This window comes from Notothenia rossii (genome assembly GCF_949606895.1).
Source record: "Notothenia rossii genome assembly, chromosome: 7".
Lineage (NCBI taxonomy): Eukaryota > Metazoa > Chordata > Actinopteri > Perciformes > Nototheniidae > Notothenia > Notothenia rossii.
In genome coordinates, this window is record NC_136905.1 from 81,962,739 (window position 1) to 81,969,215 (window position 6,477).

Sequence of the window (6,477 nt, forward strand, 5' to 3'; positions counted from 1 at the left end):
AGTAAACTTAAGCTCGCTCCATTGCGGAGATATTCCCGCGAGAGTGCGGAAAACTTAAATTCGTTTATTTATTTCAAATGTGAAATTTTACCAATATACTCACGCTCACACACACACACACACACACACACACACACACACACACACACACACACACACACACACACACACACACACACACACACACACACACACACACACACACACACACACACACACACACACACACACACACACACACACACACACACACACACACACACACACACACACACACACACACACACACACACACACACACACACACACACACACACACACACACACACACACACACACACACACACACACACACACACACACACACAAAAATCACAATAACATCAACTGTTAATATTAAAGAATGTGTACATTACATGATTTCACTATAACACATTGTTCTATTGGGTATCAGGTAGCAGAGCAATGAGTGAAGGTTTGTTATTATTAAACACACAGGTCTTGTTGATGGGAATGATGTCTACCAGACTGAGAAACTATGGAGGAACAAAGGTGAAGATGCAACCATGAGCTGCAGACACACAAAGGATGCTAGCTACTACCAGATGTACTAGTACAGACAGCTTCCAGGAGAAACGATGGAACAAATCGTGTACACAAAGATATCACGCAAAGATCATGATTTTGGAGAATTCAGCAGCAACAAGTTCTCAGCCACCAAGGTTTACTTTGGAAACGGGACGTTCACAGTGAAGGATCTGCAGCCAGGAGACAAAGGCTTGTACTTCTGTGCTGTGAGTGAACACAGTGACACACACAGGAGGAGGCTGAACAAAAACCCTCACTGCTGCTACACCTCTCCATCCTGCAGCTCAGACTGTAGGGGGGGCTGGAGGACAGCAAACGCTCCGATTACCCCCCCAATCTTTTATGTCGCCTGTAACTCTCTGTTTGTACACTATCAGTGGTGTCTCCTGACTTTCTGAACAAGGTCTCGCTCTGCTCAAAGTACTAAACTCATTTGAACCCAGTGTCACGGCTTCCTTCCTCATCAGGCCACTTTAGACGCCTTTTAAAAACAGACATTTTGAACATGTTATCTTTCAAGTTATTAGTTTCCACTCTTGTTTGCGATGACCTGGGATGTTTGTGTGGCTGGCTTGATGTTATACGGCTCGTGTGGTGAATATCAATTAATACAAACTGTATCTACAAGAATTCAACAAAGAAAATAGCTCTTTACAAGATTAAAAACATTGCAAATTCTGAGGTTTTCTTTTATGGTCAGTACAAAACTCAACTGAATGGAATACAAATGTGGTTTTGGTGGGGCTTAGAATAAATGCATTCGGGTTGGAGCTAAAAGGTTTTGCAAGTTCTGAGATGACTTTTTTAAAACCCCTCCCCGCTGACGATGTAGACTCTTCTGTGACCCCCCCCCCCCCTTCTTTATTAGACTCTAGAGTCACAGCTCTCGTCCACAGGAGCCGAGCTGACAAAGTACTATGGTGTCCAATACAAACAAACTTATCATGATATTTATCGTTTGTATATTCCTTCAACTGCAGGGAAATAATGGTGAGAAACACAAGAATATTCAAAAAGCTGAACGGCTCATCATTTAAAATGTTTCCTGCTTGTTCCACAGGTGCCTCTTACAGCGACAGCGTCTTCCAAACGCCTCCGTTCATCATGAAGAGAAGTGGAGAGTCTGTGGACCGGGAGATCAACTGTTCACACAGCATACCAAACTATGATGTCATTCTCTGGTACAAACAAGACCAACATCAAAATATGACGTTTCTGGGATATCTGAATATGAAGTTCCCGTATCCAGAGGACGACGTGAAAGGAAAGATCAGCTTTGATGGAGATGCCAGTATACACTCTCAGTCTCGCCTCAGTGTCTCTAATCTGTCATCAGAGGACAGCGGGGTGTATTTCTGTGCAGCCAGTCAGCACAGTGCTGCAGATTCCCCTCAGCTCAATACAAGAACTCTCCTCCGTCTGTCAGAGACAACAAGCTGAGGCTCAGCTCCTGCACACCGGCTGCATCAACCCCACTGCCAAAGATCTTATCGCCTGCTTTCACCTCTTTTGTGTTCACGCTGTAGTGCCACAGTTTAATAATTAGTCTGGGTATGAAACAACAGGGACTTTAGGGAACGGAACAAATATCCATGATGAAGATGGGGGGGAAAAGGGGGAAAGAATAGAACAGACAACATGTATAATAACCAGGTGGTAAGATGTGACAATCAATGTACGTATTATTATAGTATCCATTGTGTGTGAGATACACCCTAAAGGTTATTATCAATTTGTGTATTTGTTCTCCTCTCTCTTTTCCTGGTTTGTTATGTAGTTATTTGATGTATAAAAGTGTTGTGAAACAGCATGAAATGTCAAGTCACAGTTACCACAGTTATCGACATTCACGATAACATCAAGAGTATCAAATCAAAATGTTATCTAAATTAAAATATGGTTGTATTTTCACGATGGCTCTTCCTATATACGTTCCTAATATTATGAATATGATATAGTATATAATCGTTTCATGTGATTTTAGATCATTAGAATGTTGGCTTTTGTATGACTGTTTTTCTATGGTAATTATCACAAAAAATATGTCATAGTTCCGCTTAAACATATTGAAATTGCTTTATGTTAATATCAAAATATTCTCATTGGATCCCACACAGGTCACATGCCTTTTTTAATCCACAAACATAACATTTAGGCCAGCCGCACAGATACAGTATTCGTGTGAAAATGTTCATGATAATTCCTGTATTTAAAAAACATTAAAATCAGGCTCTCCTTTCTACTTCGTTACTCCAAATATTGTGAGTATGACTTATGCATCTTGTTGCAGAACATGTGTGGGTCATCATAATTATAATAGGACTAATGGTGTCTGAAAAGAGTAACAGGCAAAAAGCCGGACACCCAAACCACTCTGTTTCCTACAGTCTGTTTTTAGATTTCTAATTTTTGTTAGAAAACACAAAAACTTCTCCATCAAGGGTTATTTTAACAGATTTGAACTTAATTTTAATCAAACTGCGACGCCATGGTAAAGAACCGTCTTCCATAGTTCCTTTGAAGATCATCACAAAATCTGTCTGAGACTACGTTCATGATGAACAGCAGGGGGACCTTCACTATTATTTATACTGATCACTTTAAAGCAGAGGCCCTCCCCTGCAGCTCTTCATGTCTCTGTTTCTGTACAAATCGTGTTCACAAAGATATCACGCAAAGATCATGATTTTGGAGAATTCAGCAGCAACAAGTTCTCAGCCACCAAGGTTTACTTTGGAAACGGGACGTTCACAGTGAAGGATCTGCAGCCAGGAGACGAAGGCTTGTACTTCTGTGCTGAGAGTCAACACAGTGACACACACAGGAGGAGGCTGAACAAAAACCCTCACTGCTGCTACACCTCTCCATCCTGCAGCTCAGACTGTAGGGGGGGCTGGAGGACAGCAAACGCTCCGATTACCCCCCACATATTTTATGTCGCCTGTAACTCTCTCTGTTTGTACACTATCAGTGGTGTCTTCTGACTTTCTGAACGAGGTCTCGCTCTTTAGACTTTAGACGCCTTTTAAAAACAGACATTTTGAACGCGTTATCTTTCAAGTTATTAGTTTCCACTCTTGTTTGCGATGACCTGGGATGTTTGTGTGTCTGGCTTGATGTTATACGGCTCGTGTGGTGAATATCAATTAATACAAACTGTATCTACAAGAATTCAACAAAGAAAATAGCTCTTTACAAGATTAAAAACATTGCAAATTCTGAGGTTTTCTTTTATGTTCAGTCCAAAACTCAACTGAATGGAAAACAAATATGGTTTTGGTGGGGCTTAGAATAAATGCATTCGGGTTAGAGCTAAAGGATTTTGCAAGTTCTGAGATGACTTTTTTAAGACCCCTCCCTGCTGACGATGTAGACTCTTCTGTGCGCCCCCCCCCCCCCCCTTCTTTATTAGACTCTAGAGTCACAGCTCTCGTCCACAGGAGCCGAGCTGACAAAGTACTATGGTGTCCAATACAAACAAACTTATCATGATATTTATCGTTTGTATATTCCTTCAACTGCAGGGAAATAATGGTGAGAAACACAAGAATATTCAAAAAGCTGAACGGCTCATCATTTAAAATGTTTCCTGCTTCTTCCACAGGTGCCTCTTACAGCGACAGCGTCTTCCAAACGCCTCCGTTCATCATGAAGAGAAGTGGAGAGTCTGTGGACCGGGAGATCAACTGTTCACACAGCATAACAAACTATGATGTCATTCTCTGGTACAAACAAGACCAACATCAAAATATGACGTTTCTGGGATATCTGAATGTGAAGTACCCGTATCCAGAGGACGACGTGAAAGGAAAGGTCAGCTTTGATGGAGATGCCAGTATACACTCTCAGTCTGGCCTCAGTGTCTCTAATCTGTCATCAGAGGACAGCGGGGTGTATTTCTGTGCAGCCAGTCAGCACAGTGCTGCAGATTCCCCTCAGCTCAATACAAGAACTCTCCTCCGTCTGTCAGAGACAACAAGCTGAGGCTCAGCTCCTGCACACCGGCTGCATCAACCCCACTGCCAAAGATCTTATCGCCTGCTTTCACCTCTTTTGTGGTCACGCTGTAGTGCCACAGTTTAATAATTAGTCTGGGTATGAAACCACAGGAATTTAGGGAACGGAACAAATATCCATGATGAAGATGGGGGGAAGAGGGGGAAAGAATAGAACAGAAAACATGTATAATAACCAGGTGGTAAGATGTGACAATCAATGTACGTATTAATATAGTATCCATTGTGTGTGAGCTACACCCTAAAGGTTATTATCAATTTGTGTATTTGTTTTCATCTCTCTCTTCCTGGTTTGTTATGTAGTTATTTGATGTATAAAAGTGTTGTGAAACAGCATGAAATGTCATGTCCCAGTTACCACAGTTATCGACATTCACGATAACATCAAGAGTATCAAATCAAAATGTTATCTAAATTAAAATGTGGTTGTATTTTCACGATGGCTCTTCCTATATACATTCCTAATAATATGAATATGATATAATCGTAATGATATATGTTAGATCAGCGGTTTTCAAAGTGTGAGGCGCGCCTCCCCTGGGGGGCGCCAGAGAGCTTCAGGGGAGTCGCAGCCTGAGACACAAAAGAACGAGAAAAAGACGAGTAAAGTGACACTTGCCCACTTGTGGCTGTCTGTGGAGACCGAGTTCCCCCACCTCGCCAAAAAGGCTGTAAAAGTGCTCATTCCCTTCACCTCCACCTACCTGTGTGAGTGCAGGTTTTCCGCATTGACTTTGATCAAAAGCAAGTACCGGTAAACGCTGCAGCCAGAGGATGATCTGCGTTTATTCCTGTGTGCATCAAAGACGCAGACTCATTGTTCCCACTAAAGTAGGGGTGAGTGTAATAAGGAGGTTCAGTGTGTTACCGGGAGCATATAAGGATTTATCCACCATGTTGAAAATGTTAAAAAAAAATATGTCTTGATAACACGGCGTGCGGAAATATACGGGTCGTGCTGCAGCTAGATGTGCCTGTCCTCTGTAAGAAGGTGTCGGCGACTGACATGCAAAGAAGAACGGCTGTCCACAGGCTGTTCCAACTTTAACAACTGTATGAACTTCCAGGGTAGTGAATTGAATATGCAATTGTAATTGGGTGTGTGGTATATTTTCATGCACGGACACGCATGTTCCACAACACACAAACTGAACAACACTCAATTTTCCGATCTCTACCAGTGTCCTTGCGATCTTGTTATAATACAGCTCATTATATCCGTTAGCACCGCTAGCTAGCACCAGATGCTAACAACAACAATACACGTAACCGGTGCGCGCGCTTTCACTCTCGCTCGCTCGCGCCACACATACACACCCTCCCGAGCTTGAATGACACACAGAGACCAATCGAGGGTATTAGTGTATGATCTGTGTGAAAGTGGCCATGTCGGCAGGCCACATCATGTAGACAGCCAGTCACCCTCTGTGAGGCAGAGTCAGACCCACATTAGCGCAGCGTTGCGTTCACAATACATAAGTCTATATACAAAAAATAAATCCTCAGGCCAGCAGGCCACTTAACAGGCCAGGCCATCGGGAAACCTCCCGGTCCTCCCGATGGCCAGTCTGGGCCTGCTGCAGACACACAAAGGATGCTAGCTACTACCAGATGTACTGGTACAGACAGCCGCCCGGAGAAACGATGGAACAAATCGTGTACACAAAGATATCACGCAAAGATCATGATTTTGGAGAATTCAGCAGCAACAAGTTCTCAGCCACCAAGGTTTACTTTGGAAACGGGACGTTCACAGTGAAGGACCTGCAGCCAGGAGACAAAGGCTTGTACTTCTGTGCTGAGAGTGAACACAGTGACACACACAGGAGGAGGCAGAACAAAAACCCCTCTGTTCCACTCTCATTGCACGTCA

At 42.9% G+C, this 6,477-nt stretch overlaps 1 long non-coding RNA gene across 1 annotated transcript; it reads left to right on the forward strand.

Annotated features, from left to right (window-relative positions):
* The first annotated feature begins 4,007 nt into the window (after nt 1–4,007).
* Nucleotides 4,008–5,041, forward strand: LOC307013735. The gene is made up of 2 exons (XR_013801041.1): nt 4,008–4,122; nt 4,193–5,041. It is a non-coding gene; the product is annotated as an uncharacterized lncRNA (long non-coding RNA).
* The last annotated feature ends 1,436 nt before the right edge of the window (nt 5,042–6,477 follow it).